Genomic DNA, 14575 nt, shown 5'->3' with positions numbered 1-14575 from the left:
GATTCAGTCAAGTTTAACACACCACACGCACCTTGTTTTTTTTAACAATAACATATCTAAAGCCAACCTATTTTGCAGGGTCATCTTGGACACTTGTTGAACTTATAAGTTTAATTCTCCGAAAGCCTACCCAGTCCAATTAATAAATGCAGTTGCCAGGTGATGTTTTCTAAGACAAATCGATGTCTTTTGAAGGTTACATATGGAGTAAATATGTTTTCGAACATTAAGGAAACTGTTTGACCCACAGTACAGTAATCTGGTATACTGACTCCATGTACTGCCCATCCAGGTCGTTCCTTAGGTGGCTCCACCTCTTGATGTGCTCTTTTCATGGGTGCGGAGAATTTAAATACGCTCGAGGGACATAACGAAGGGATCCCTACCCCACATTTTAATCCTGCATGATATTCTAATGTTAAATAGGAATAGAATTTCCCATCAGAACATCCCCATGCTAACTCCAAAGGAGCTGGATATATGCTTGTTTTGCAATTGTAGTTATCAGTGTTATTTAATATAACAACTCTTGGCTTAGTATTCAGGGCTGTCCCTTTTATGGGATAGTGGGTGTGGGGCAGCCCACAGTCAACTCCTTGATTGAGGTCAGTTGTATTGCAAGATTTATCTTTATGTTTCCAGCCCTTAGAAGGGTAGCCTCAGCAAGTACACATCACGAATTAAAGTTCTGATTCCAGCTATGAACCAAGTCTCAGGAGGATTTCCAGGTCCTGTTTTACACGTAAGTACTCTGCTACAATTGAAAAGGGGCTCTCTGAAATTCTAACAAGTGGGACAAATTTGGGAACCACAAAAGTTTGTCCAAAAGTAGATTGAGACCAGGCCCACATAATATTGTGGCCATTTCTTGAGGGTACATTTGTTGTATTTGGAAGTTGTATACACCAATCGGGATTCCGTTGTACCTTATAGTTGACTTCAGAGAAATCAGGTCTGGTTAGGGGATCAAACGGGATCCCAAGGGTAGTGTCTACATGGTCGAGTGCCCTTGACCTTCTTAAAGGTCAAGTTAGCCTTTGGTAAAGATCCATGGCTTGAAGTAATTAGGGGATTCGACCCACCTATTAGGGATAACAGAGTAACATCAAGGGTCGGGATTTTAAATTCACAAGCACTGTGACATAGTGATAAATCTCGCTTCATATTGGGGGAGTTTTCCACTCTTGATATACAGGATCACTTATCATTGGAAGATCCTTCCATTTTACCCATATTTGTTTATCTATCCAGTGCTCTGTCATGTATATTGGAGAGGTAGCGTTTCTCATGTTAAAGAGAAATGACAAATCCAGAAGAATCATGAAAAACCTCAGTCCTTCCTCAGCTGCTCGAGGCAAGGAGATACATAAACCTTGGTCCTGATGTCCCCACAGCCTAATAAAACCTTGAATTATTTCCCAAGCGAGGTTTGGTGACCCATCTCCTGAGGTAGCAAGGGTGAAGAAAAAGATCTTCTTCCAAAACAGCGCTCGAGGTGATAACAGATACATATTGCAAGATACAACAAGCTATTGACTACACAAGTTATCAAAACACTTGGAATTAACATCCATCTCAGACTCTTCTATCGGTTTCTTCTTCGTCTTCCAGATTGGACCCTAGAAGGGCAAAAACAAAACAGAACTCGGTCCGATGGAACTGGTCATTAAAAAGAAGGAATGATCCACTGAGTATTGATTTTATGTTCTTTCCCATGGGCATCTGTGGCCACCCAGGCATGAAGGTTAAGGGGGATCTTTAGGGTTAGGGGCACTTGCCCCACAGTGGACAGTTCCACTAATATTGGTTGTCCAGCATAGTGGGGCAGGCGTACAGGGTCTTTGCCACCTTTTGTCCCTGGAACAATAGAAGGAGGTGTGGGACAGAACGCTAGGAGTCAGGGGCAGCCATTTGCCCCCCACTGGCTATTGATTTGGTATACTGCTTCTGGTATTCACGAGGCCCACCCTGGGTCATGGGGCCTCAGAGCTCGTTTTAGAAGTCCATTCGTTCTCTCCGCAATGCCATTAGCTTGAGGGTAGTAAGGGGTGTGAAAAACCCACTGGATTTCCTCACCCTTAGCCCATTCTTGCACTACTCCAGCAGTGAAATGGCTCCCATTATCAGATTGAATTGACTGAGGCTTGGTTAAGCAGCTAAACCATACTTTAAGACTTTTCACTGTATTTTCTCCTGTTGCTCTGGATACGGCTTCAGCTTGTGTTAGTCCTGATACTACCTCTACTCCTACTAACACATATCGTTTTCCCTCTGATACCCGAAAGGGGCCAATATAGTCAATTTGCCACATTTGCCATAAACCTTTGTTTGTCCTTAAATGTAGGGGTTGCTCTTTTAAAGGGTTATATTTTTCCAAACGAACTCGACATTGACCGCATGCTGAAATAACAGTGTTACATAATTTTCGTGTAACGGCCCATCCTCTACTAATAGCCTCTTTGTACAGGTCTTTACTCCCTGAATGGCCACGCTTCACGTGCAGCCACTCCAGAAGGTGTTCCCATTTCTCTGCTTCACCATCAATGGCAAGACTGGCTAGACATGTTAAGGAATCTACTTGGTTATTTAGGAGGTGAGCCGGGTAATCTCCTGCCTGGTGTGCAGCAACCCAGCCTACCAAGAAAGATCTCTGCTTGGCGATATTCAGTATTTCTTCCCATTTGTCTTGTTGCCACACTGGCACTTGGTTTACTTCCCATTGGTTTTGTTCCCAAAACAGTAACCATTCAGTGCATCCTTTAAACACTGCATAGGAGTCAGTATAAATGTATGCTGGTTCTGTTGTCTCAGCTTCCTTAATGACTACGCTCCACACAGCAACTAACTCCCCTGCTTGGGCACTACCCTCTCCCTCAGTTATCATATGCTCCCCTGAGTCAATATGTAATGCTACTGCTCAATACTTCCACATCTTTCCTTCCCTTTTTGCGGAAGCATTAGTGAACACACATTTGTTAAATGGGGTTTAAAATGAGGAGCCACTTTGATGTATGATGGAGGGGATTCTGTATCTGGGTGATCAGAAGGGGGATCCTGTATTTGGAGCATTTTGGGTGTTCCCTCCTCTATCTGTCTAGTGTGACAGTAGTGGTCTAAGTGGGCATACCACTTCCTTACTGTTTCTCCTTGAGCTACTCCTATGGAGGAAGGAGTTCCAGCCAATATTGGTTTCAGGATCTTAAAGGGCCCTCGCAAGATGATGGGCAGCTGCTGTATAATTCTCTCAGCTTCCTGTAAGGCTAGGTTAACCACAAAGAGTCCTTTCTCCCAAACTGAATACCATTTTTCAGCATCCTTAAAGCTACGCAAGAAAAACCCTATAGGATGAGTAGGACCTTCAGGTCCACACTGCCACATATGTATAGATATCCCATGAATTGCAAAACCCCATTTTGTCTGGAGTGGGTCTGTTGGATGTATTGGCCCTAGGGCCTGGTAAATCCCTGCTTCAAAAATTAATAATTTCAGAGCCTCTTCATGGACAGGTGTCCAGTCCCAACCAGTTCTTTTATGGGTTAAATCATATAAAGGGCGAGCCGTGATAGAGAAGTCGGTGATGTGTTTTCTCCAAAACACTAACAAGCCTAGGGCATGCTGCAATTCTTTCTTATTTTCAGGCATTTTTACTTGTTTGAGGGTGGACAAGGTTTCGGGAGGTATACACACAGTCCCTCCTTTCCACCAGATACCTAAAAATTTTAGTTCAGGTGATGGGAGTTGCACCTTTTTGGCAGGAATTTGGAGCCCTAAATTCTCTAAGTGACTAACGATTTCTCTCTGTGTTTGCCCCACCGCAGTGGTGTCTGGTCCTCCAATTAGCACATCATCAATATATTGATATACTTTTACTCCATCTTTAGGAGTGATCTGATTTAGTTCCTGGGCCAATGCATAGTGAGCAATGGTTGGCAAGTGGCAATAGCCTTGGGGAAGTTGTGTAAATGTATATTGTACACCTTCCCAGGCAAAGCGGTCCCTATCTGCTTCTTGTAAGGGAACCATAAAGAACATGTCTTTCACATCAATGGTTGCTAAAATCTGGTGACCCTGTTCTTGTATGGTTGCAATTAATTCTGCTATATTCTAGAGCTGTTAATGGGTCAGTATTGGCGTTCAAACGTTGATAGTCAATTGTCAATCGCCACTTCCCATTTGCCTTGCGGACTGGCCATACTGGGGAATTATAGCGTGAGTGTGTAGGAATAACTATCCCCTGTTCCTGTAACTCAGTTATCCCTGAAGTGATCCCTTCCCTTGCCCCCAAAGGCAAAGCATAAGGTTTGACATTAACTGTCTTTGAAGGTGGGAGAGTTGGTGCCGACTGCAAAAGCCTCATAGAGATTACGGGACACCCGAATTTCCATTCTCTTCCCTTAAGGTCTACTCATGACCGGCCCTTTAAGAGGTCGAGTCCTAGAATATTGGTGGGTAGAGGACCTAGTATCATAATAACCTCAACAGGGGACGAATACCCTGGCAGCCAGCATTTAACTTTAGCTGTCGGCTGTGGCTGGGAGCTTCCGAAAATGTCTGTGACCCATACCTGCTTCTTATCTGCAATTATTCCATTGCAGTTAGCAACATCCACCTGGAGTGCTGACATTTGAGCACCTGTATAAACTAAAAAAGTTACTGGGGTCTTAAAGGGACCAAGGGCAAAAGTAATCAACAGGTGTCCTGTCTTATTTTCAGTGAGCCTCCTTAAATAAACCCACTGGCAGTCCCCCGGCTCACTTACTGGGGATGGTGTGTCTAGTTTCCTGTCCTGTGGACAGTCATGCCTTCCTCTGGGGCAGTAGGCGTTTGGGGAGTGGGAGTTGCCAGCAACTGTGGATTTGCCTCCTTATAGCCTTGAATGTCTAACTCAGTATGGGGAGGCTCCTTGTTCTTGTCTTTCCACCCTAGGACCAATTTTTCTAGGACAGAGGTGGGCATGCCGTCCATCACATCCCGGGGAATGCCCTTTTCTATCCCTTCTGCCCACAACAAGTTCTGCTGACCCCCATACGGCTTTTTGGTGTTTACAGTCTTAGATCAGGAGGTCGGCCAGGTCCTTCTATTTGGTGGATAGCAGGCTTAGCCCTGCTTTCTTCCCTCGTGAGACCCATTCTCCAGCCGCAGTTAATCAATTCCTTCACCACTTCTCCCCAGGTCAGGGCCCCTCCTGCATTCCGCCTGCCTCCTCTAGGTGCTATCGCATCAGGTAATCTATCCTGCAGTTGGACAGCATATAATTTCAAAGAATCTGGTAAACCTTGGATTAGAGGAGTCATTCTATCGGGACTGGCATTTAACAACATTGGAGAGGGCTGTTGTGGCACTAATTGCCTATCATGCATTAATTGGAGACAAGCAGTTTTCTGTAAGCTCTCGGTTAACTGATTTATAGAAGGGGTGTCTATCCATGTTGGTTCTCCTCGTTCCATTTGGTCTATTCCCCCTGCCCAGTAAGCTGCCCGCTGCGTCAGAGACTGTGGTTCCCTAGGATCATTGGTAGTTAGGAACACTCCAGGCCCGCAACATCCTTGGGCTTCATCTTCTGACAATAAAATCCGGTCACCACCAGTTAGTGACACCCTCCACACATATTCTGTTTCGGTCTCCTTTGCTAGTTGGATATACTTTTCCTGAATTTTAGATAATTCAGTGGCAGAATATGGTATCATCTTAATGGTCACGTGTGGTGCTCCACCATTTTGGCCATTGTCTGTGGTTTCTGTTTTAATTAATGGCCTCATTGCTATCCCTTCATCCTCAGGGTAAAAAACTTTTCTGGTACATTCTAACTCTTGATTTGGGTATAAAGATTTTTGCTGTTTCATCTGAACTACCTCTAGACCTTCCAGGTCTACGTCCGGGTCAGATCGTTCGTCCGCCTCGGCTCGCAAAATTCTTTCCCGATCTAATGCATCAGACAAGGCGGCATGAAGCCGCTGCGTTGTATTACGCTCAGCAGTTAACTGCTCTTGCAGGACTTGACTTAAACTAAATCCTGCAGGCACTGAATCTTCTCCTTATCTGCCTGCTTAGCTCTCATTGTTTCCTGTCTGTCTTCCTGGGCTGCTACGAGTATGGCCCCTAAAACTGCACGCACTACAGCCTTCCCTTTTCCCGGGTGAAACCTGCCTTCTTTTGCTAGCTTCTCAATTCTTCCTACAATGGCTTTTGGGTCATGCCAGTGGTCTCGTGCCGAGGCTACTCCTTGTGGGGAAGGGTGGGCTTTATAGGCAATTACCTTCTCTAAAACAGGGGAACAGTCAGACACAGATATTTCCCGGGTCTCTATGTCTGCCACTGCTCGGATCCCTCCCGACATATTGCTGAGAGATCCTCCCTGCCTGTTCTCCGAGTGGAGGTCTGGTATCCCATTACAAACTCCCTTCCAACAAGGGAAATCCTGTCTGTGACGCCAATTAAGATGTTGTGTCCCAAAGTTGGAGCGACTCAGGTTCGTGGATTTCCTTTGTCAGAATTAAGGTGAAACAACACCAGGGGAGTTCAAACAACAATCAATATTTATTCAGCCTAGCTAACCTTGCCCAAGTATGGCTGCCACCTTTCGCCCTGCGTGGACCGTGGCTGCCACCTTTCACCCCGCATGAACTGTGTGGGGCCGTGCCTGGTGTGTTTCACCCCGCATGGATCGCTGGGAGCCATGGCTGCCACCTTCACCACGCTTGGACCGTGGGAGGCCATGGCTGCTGCCTTTTGTCCAGTGTGGACCGCGGGGAGCTGTGGCTGCCACCCATTGCCCGTGTGGACTGCAAGGAGCCATGGCTGCAGCATCTCACACCGCAGGAGGCCATAGCTGCCGCGTTTTACTCCACGTGGACTGTGGGGGGACGTGGCTGCCGCCTTTTGGGCTGTGTGGACAGTGGGGGGCCGTGGCTGTCGACTCTCACCCCGCGTGGACTATGGGGAGCCATGCCTACTGCCTTTCCTTGCCCGTGGACTTCAGGGAGTCGTGGCTGCAGCCTTTCGCTCTGCGTGAACTGCGGGTGCCACGCCTCACGGTTTTTGCCCCGCTTCGACCACTGGGGTTGTGGCTACCGCCCATTGCCCTGCATGGACCGCAGGAAGACGTGGCTGCCAATGTTTTTGAAAGCTACAGCTTTCAGGCCTGGCACTTTCCTTGTGGGGAACTAGCCCGACATTTGCAATAAAGGAAATAGGCTCTGCAGAGAATGAGAGCGATAAGATGTTTCTCACATGGGAAAACACAACTCCCAAGTGCTGTTGTACCTGTGAATCGCTTGGAAATTGAAGGTGAAAATGCTCAATAATTCAGGGCTGGAATCTTCCTTTTAGGAGAACTAGCCGGACATTTGAAATTTCGGACACAGGATCTGCAGAGAACGAGCGCCATGAGATATTCCTTTTCTGGGCAAGCACAGATCCCCAGTGCTGTTGTGCCTGTGAATAGTCTGCCAAGGGAAGGTGAAGACCAGCAAGAGCTTTCAGGGCTGGCACCTTCCTTGTGAGAGAAGGAGCCGGACGTTTGCCTTTTTGGAAACACGCTCTGATAAGTAGAAGAGCGCCATGAGATGTTCTGTCTCTGGGCAAGCACAGATCCCCAGTGCTGTTGTGCCTGTGAATAGGGTGCACGGGGAAGGTGAAGAGCAGCAAGAGCTTTCAGGGCTGGCAGCTTCCTTGTGGGAGAAGGAGCTGGACATTTGCCACTTTGGAAAGAGGCTCTGCTGAGCCCTCGTCGAATAAAAGGTCGCCGGCAGCCGAGCCCTCGTCGAAAATATTTTCTTCGGCAGCCGAGCCATCGTCGAAAAGAAGGTCCCCGGCAGCCGAGCCCTCGTCGAAAATTTTTTCTTCGGCAGCCGAGCCATCGTCGAAAAGAAGGTCCCCGGCACCTGAGCCCTCGTTGAAAATTTTTTCTTCGGCAGCCGAGCCATCGTCGAAAATTTTTTCTTCGGCATCTGAGCCCTCGCCGAAAATTTTATCTTTGGCAGCCAAGTCCCCACCGAAAATTTTTTCTTCGGAAGCCAAGCCCTCATCCAAAAGATTTTCTTCAGCAGCTGAGCCCTCGTCGAAAATATTTTCTTCGGCACCCGAGCCCTCGTCAAATATTTTTTCTTCTGCAGCCGAGCCTTTGTCGGAAAAAAGGTCCCCGGCAGCCGAGCCCTCGTCGAAAATCGTTTCTTCGGCAGCCGAGCCCTCGTCCAAAAAAAGGTCCCCAGCAGTTGAGCCCTCGTCGGAAATTTTTTCTTCGGCACCCGAGCCCTCGTCCAAAAAAAAGGTATTTGGCAGCCGAGCCCTTCTCGAAAATTTTTTCTTTGGCACCTGAGCCCTCATCCAAAACATGGTCCTTGGCAGATGACCCCAGGTCGAAAATTTTTTCTTCGGCACCCGAGCCCTCATCCATAAAAAGATCCTCGGCAGCCGACTCCTCGTTGAAAATATTTTGTTTGGCAGCCGAGCCCTCGTTGAAAATCTTTTATTCGTCAGCTAAGCCCTCGTCCAAAAAAGGTCCCTGGAAGCCGAGCCCTCATCGAATATTGTTTCTTCGGCAGCCGAGACCTCATTGAAAGTTTTTTCTTCGGCAGCCGAGCCCTCGTCAAAAACTTTTTGTTCAGCAGCTGAGCCCTCGTCGAAAATTTTTTCTTCGGCAGCTGAGTCCTCGTCAAAAATTTTTTGTTTGGCAGCCGAGCCCTCATTGAAAAAAAGGTCTCCGGCAGCTGAGCCGTCGTCCAAAATTGTTTCTTCAGAAGTCGAGCCCTCGTCTAAAATTTTTCTTAGGCAGCCGATACCTGTCGAAAATTTTTTCTTCTGCAGCCGAGCCCTCATCGAAAATATTTTCTTCACAGCCTTGCCCTCATCAAAAAATTTTTCTTCGGCAACCCGAGCCCTCGTCGAAAATTTTTTCTTCAGCAGCCGAGCCCTTGTCGAAAATTTTTTCTTCGTCACACGAGCCCTTGTCCAAAACAAGTTTTTTTGGCAGCCGAGCCCTGGTCGAAAATTGTTTCTTCGGCAGCAGAGCCCTCGTCGAAAATTTTTTCGTCTGCAGCCGAGCAATCGTCCAAAATTTTTTCTTCACAGCCGAGCCCTCAACAAAAATTTTTTCTTCGGCATCCGAGCCCTCGTCGAAAATTTTTTCTTCGGCATCCGAGCCCTCATCGAGAATTTTTTTTTCGGGTCCGAGCCCTCGTCCAAAGAAGGGTCCCCGGCAGCCGAGCCCGCGTTGAAAATTTTTTCTTCGGCAGCCGAGTCCTATTCCAAAAAAAAGTTCTTTGGCAGCTGAGCCCTCGTCGCAAATTTTTTCTTCGGCATCTGAGCCCTCGTCCAAAAAAAAGGTCTTTGGCAGTCGAGCCCTCGTCCGAAGTTTTTTCTTTGGCAGCCGATCCCTCGTCGAGAATTTTTTCTTCGGCAGCCGAGCACTCGTGCAAAAAATGTCCCCGGCAGCCGAGCCCTCATCAAAAATTTTTTTCTTCGGTAGCCGAGCCCTAGCCAAACAAAACGTCTCTGTCTGCCGAGCCCTCGTTGAAAATTTTGTCTTCGGCAGCCGAGCCCTCATCCAAAAATAGGTCCCCAGCAGCCGAGCCCTCATCGAAAATTTTTTCTTTGCCAGCCGAGCCCTCCTCCAAAAAAAAGTCCATGGCAGCTGAGACCTCGTTGAAAATATTTTCTTCGGCAGCCGAGCCCACGTCAAAAATTTTTTCTTCGGAGGCCGAGCCCTCGTCCAAAAAAAGGTCCTTGGCACTCGAAACCTCATCGAAAATTTTTTCTTCAGCAGCCGAGCCCTCGTCCAAAATTTTTTCTACTGCAACTGAGTCATTGTCGAATATTTTTTATTCGCAGCCGAGCCCTCGTCCAAAAAAGGTCCCAGGCAGCCGAGCCCTCATTGAAAATTTTTTCTTCGGTAGCCGAGCCCTAGTCCAAAAAAACGTCTCTGGCAGCCAAGGCCTCGTGGAATATTTTTTCTTCAGCAGCTGAGCCCTCGTCCAAAAAAAGGTCCCCGGCAGCCGAGCCCTTGTCGAAAATTTTTTCTCCGGCAGCTGAGCCCTCGTCCAAAAATGGTCCCTGGCATCCGAGCCCTCGTCGTGAATTTTTTCTTCGGAAGCCAAGCCCTCGTCAAAAATTTTTTCTTCGGCAGCCGAGCCCTTGTCCAAAAAAACGTCCCCGGTAGTCGAGCCCTCATCGAAAATTTTTTCTTCAGCAGCCGAGCCCTCATCCATAAAAAGCTCATCAGCAGCTGAGCCCTCGTCCAAAATTTTTTCCTCTGCCGACGACCCCTGGTTGAAAATTTGTTCTTCACAGCCAAGCCCTCGTCGAAAATTTTTTCTTCGGCAGCCGAGCCCTCATCAAAAATTTTTTCTTCGGCAGCCGAGCCCTCGTCCAGAAATGGTTCCCGTCAGCCGAGACCTCGTCGAAAATTATTTCTTTGGCAGCAGAGCCCTCGTCCACAAAAAGGTCCCCGGCAGCTAAGACCTCGTCGAAAATTTTTTCTTCAGCAGCCGAGCCCTAGTCGAAAATTTATTCTTCGGAAGCCGAGCCCTCGTCCAAAATTTTTTCTTTGGCAGCTGAGCCCTCGTCCAAAAAAAGGTCCCCATCAGCTGAGCCCTCCTCCAAAAAAAGTCAACGTCAGCCGAGCCCTGGTCAAAAATTTTTTCTTCGGCAGCCGAGCCCTCATCCAAAAAAAGGTCCCCGGCAGCCGAGCATTCGTCGAAAATTTTTTCTTCGGCAGCCGAAACCTCGTCAGAATTTTTTTTTCAGTAGCCGAGCCCTCGTCAAAAAAAAGGTCCTCAGCAGCCGAGCCCGCGTAGAAAATTTTTTCTTCGGCAGCCCAGCCGTCATCGAAAATTTTTTATTTCAAAAGCCGAGCCCTCGTCCAAAAAAAGGTCCCCAGCATTCAAGCCATCGTCGAAATTTCTTTCTTCGGCAGTGGAGCCCTCGTTGAAAATATTTTCTTCGGCATCTGAGCCCTCGTCCAAAAAAAGGTCCCCGGCAGCCGAGCCCTTGTCGAAAATTTTTTCTTCAGCAGCCGAGCCCTCATCCAAAAAAAGATCCCTGGCAACTGAGCCCTCGTCCAAAAAAAGGTCCCCAGCAGACAAGCCTTAGTCGAAAATTTTTTCTTCGGCAGTTGAGCCCTTGTAGAAAATATTTTCTTCGTCAGCCGAACCTTCGTCAAAAACTGTTTCTTCGGTAGCTGAGCCCTTGTCCAAAAAAAGGTCCTCGGAGGCCGAGACCTCGTCGAAAATTTCTTCGGCAGCCTAGCCCTCGCCCAAAAAATGGTCCCCGGCAGCCGAGCCCTCGTCCAAAAAAAGGCACACGTCAGCCGAGCCCTCGTCAAAAATTTTTTCTTCGGCAGCTGAGCCCTCATCCAAAAAAAGGTCCCTGGCAGCCGAACCCTCATCCATAAAAAGGTCCTTGGCAGCCGAGCCCTCGTCAAAAATTTTTTCTTCAGCAGCCGAGCCGTCGTAGAAAATTTTTTCTTCGGCAGCCAAACCCTCCTCGAAAATTTTCTCTTCGGTAGCTGAGCCCTTGTCCAAAAAAAGGTCCCTGGCAGACGAGCCATTGTCGAAAATTTTTTCTTCGGCAGCCGAGCCCTCGTCCAAAAAAAGATCCCTGGCAACCGATCCCTCGTCCATAAAAAGGTCCTCGGCAGCCGAGCCCGCGTAGAAAATTTGTTCTTCGCAGCCGAGCCCTCATCGAAAATTTTTTCTTCGGCAGCACGAGCCCTCATCCAAAATTTTTTCTTCGGCAGCCGAGCCCTAGTCGAAAATTTATTCTTCGGAAGCCGAGCCCTCGTCGAAAACTTTTACTTCGGCAGCCGAGCCCTCGTCCAAAAAAAGGTCCCCGGCAGCTAAGACCTCGTCGAAAATTTTTTCTTCAGCAGCCGAGCCCTCGTCGAAGAAAAGGTCCCCGGCAGCCAAGCCCTCATCAAAAATTTTTTGTGCAGCGCCCAAGCTCTCCTCCAAAATAATGTCCCCGGCAGCCGAGACCTCAACGAAATTTTGTTTTACAGTTGAGTTTTTGAGTAGCAATGCTAAAGCTTCACAATACTTATTCACAGCACAGTTATACAGCACACTTTCAGAGCATACCTTCAGAGCACAGTTTTACAACAGCAACTTCCAACATTTACAATAGTTTTGCAATACCGTTTTACAATACAATTTTACCATACAGTTTCATAGTGGCGACTCTAAAGCTTTACAATACGGTTTCAGACTAGCGACTCTAAAGCTTTACAACATGGCTTTGGAGTAGCAACCCTAAAGCCTCACAGCACAGCTTCACAGCACAGTTTTACAACAGCAACTTCAAATTTTTACATTAGTTTTACAATACAGTTTTAAAAGACAGCTTGACAAGACAGCTGTAGAGCAGCCACTTGAGGGCGGTGCAACACGAGGGCGGTGCAACACGAGGGCGGTGCAACACGAGGGCGGTGCAACACGAGGGCGGTGCAACACGAGGGCGGTGCAACACGAGGGCGGTGCAACACGAGGGCGGTGCAACACGAGGGCGGTGCAACACGAGGGCGGTGCAACACGAGGGCGGTGCAACACGAGGGCGGTGCAACACGAGGGCGGTGCAACACGAGGGCGGTGCAACACGAGGGCGGTGCAACACGAGGGCGGTGCAACACGAGGGCGGTGCAACACAGTTTTCGAGTAGCAACTCTAGAGCTTTACAATACAGTTTTACTATACAGTATTAGAGTAGCAACTCTATATTGTAAAGCTTTAGTTTTACAATACGGTATTAGAGTAGCAACTGTCAAGTTTTACAATAGTTTTACAATACAGTATCACCATAGCAACTGCAAAGTTTCACAATACAGTTGTACAATAGCAACTTCAAAAAATTGCAATACAAAATGGCTTTCATAGTAGTAGTAAATTTTTTTTACTTAATTACACCCAGTGACAGTGCCATATTCTACTGCTTTTTTTTTTTCCACATTTTATTTAATTTCCAAGTTTACAGAGCATTTTTTAATTTTACAGAGCATTTTCCAACGTATCAATCTTTTCCACATTCCTCACTGGCATTACGTCCGTCGCTGCATGTCCAGAAGTTTTCCTCCCCGAGGTTATGTTACCTCCACCATCCCTGTTCCCGGGTAGAAAACGAGTGGGCTCTGCTCCTCTTCACAGACTGTCCACTTCCTCCCCTAGACGCAAAAATAAAAATTGAAAAATATCATTACATCACAAACTACAAAGAGCACCCAAATATTTCACAAGCACACCACGGAAAAATACAGTTACACCCACACACTTCACAACCCTGGCCTCCTCAGTGCTGGCCATCTAGTCCAACTCCCCCCACCCTTCGTCCGCAAAATCCTCAACTGTCTTCCAAAGACCATCTGCTGACCAACATAATTGCCTGTGCTAAGTGGCAATTACCACGTTCCAGGGGAGTGCTCCATGGGAACGCCACTCCCCGGAACCTTGAAAAAAAATCACCCTGCCTGCCAAAACCCCAGCCTGAGCCTGACCCCCGTCCGAACATTGACGATGAACATCGCCTCACAGAGTGACCAGGACCAGGGAAAAAAAAAAAAAAACAGCTGGGGGGGGGGGGAAACCACACACCCAGCTGGGTTTTTGTTTTAATTCTAATTGTATTTCATTTTTTCTAATTGCCTGACCAGCCGGGGAGGAAAAAAAAAAAAAAAATCCCCTGGCTGGGGTATTTTTTTTCTAGTTGTATTTTTTTAAAATTCTAATTCCCTGAAAAACATCTTAACTGTACAACCTGAAAGGAAAAAACATTAAAAAGCTAACACACATAACCCTACTATATTACATACATTCACAACACACCACACATTCACATCGCATGCACGCCAGCCCTCGCTCTCATCCATCCAACAGCCCGCCACCCTCAAGGGGCGATTGCCCCATGCCTGCAGCACTGGGGGCCTCAAAAATCTCCCTGTCTGCCAAAACCCCGGGCCAAGCCTGACCCCCATCCAAACATTGGCAATGAACATCACTTCACAGAGCAGCCGGGACCAGGGAAAAAAAAACCCAGCCGGGGGGAAAAAAAAAAAAAATCCCCCAGCTGGATTTTTTTTAATTCTAATTGTATTTTATTTTTTCCAATTTCTCCATCCAACCTGCAAGAGACCATTCAAAAGCTAAACCACATAACCCTACAAGGTTATACGCATTCACAACACACCACTCATTCAGATCACAGACACACTAGCCCTCACTCTCAACTAACCCATCCTGCCGCCAAAGGGCATCAAGGGGCCATCGCCCCTTACCTGCAGCACCCGGGGCCTCAAAAATCACCCTGCCTGCAAAACCCCCGGCCCCAGCCCAACCTCCTTCGAAGCTCCCCACAAACTACCCGTCCATTACACCAGTGTTTCAACACACACCATCTCCACCACAAGTAGATTTTCAACCTGATCCTTAGCTTTCATAGTGGCACAAGTCACAGTCCAACCTCTGTAGCAGCCACATCGCCTAAACATGAGGTTCCTTCAATCGCCTCATGCCCCGTGATCACCTGCAAAACCAACACACAAAACTGTTGAATAGACACTTCACCCTCGGCATAAAAAATTCCTCCACAGCTC

This window comes from Harpia harpyja, chromosome 1, assembly GCF_026419915.1.
Source record: "Harpia harpyja isolate bHarHar1 chromosome 1, bHarHar1 primary haplotype, whole genome shotgun sequence".
Lineage (NCBI taxonomy): Eukaryota > Metazoa > Chordata > Aves > Accipitriformes > Accipitridae > Harpia > Harpia harpyja.
The sequence above is the reverse complement of the archived record's forward strand: the minus strand, read 5'-3'. Positions refer to the sequence as shown.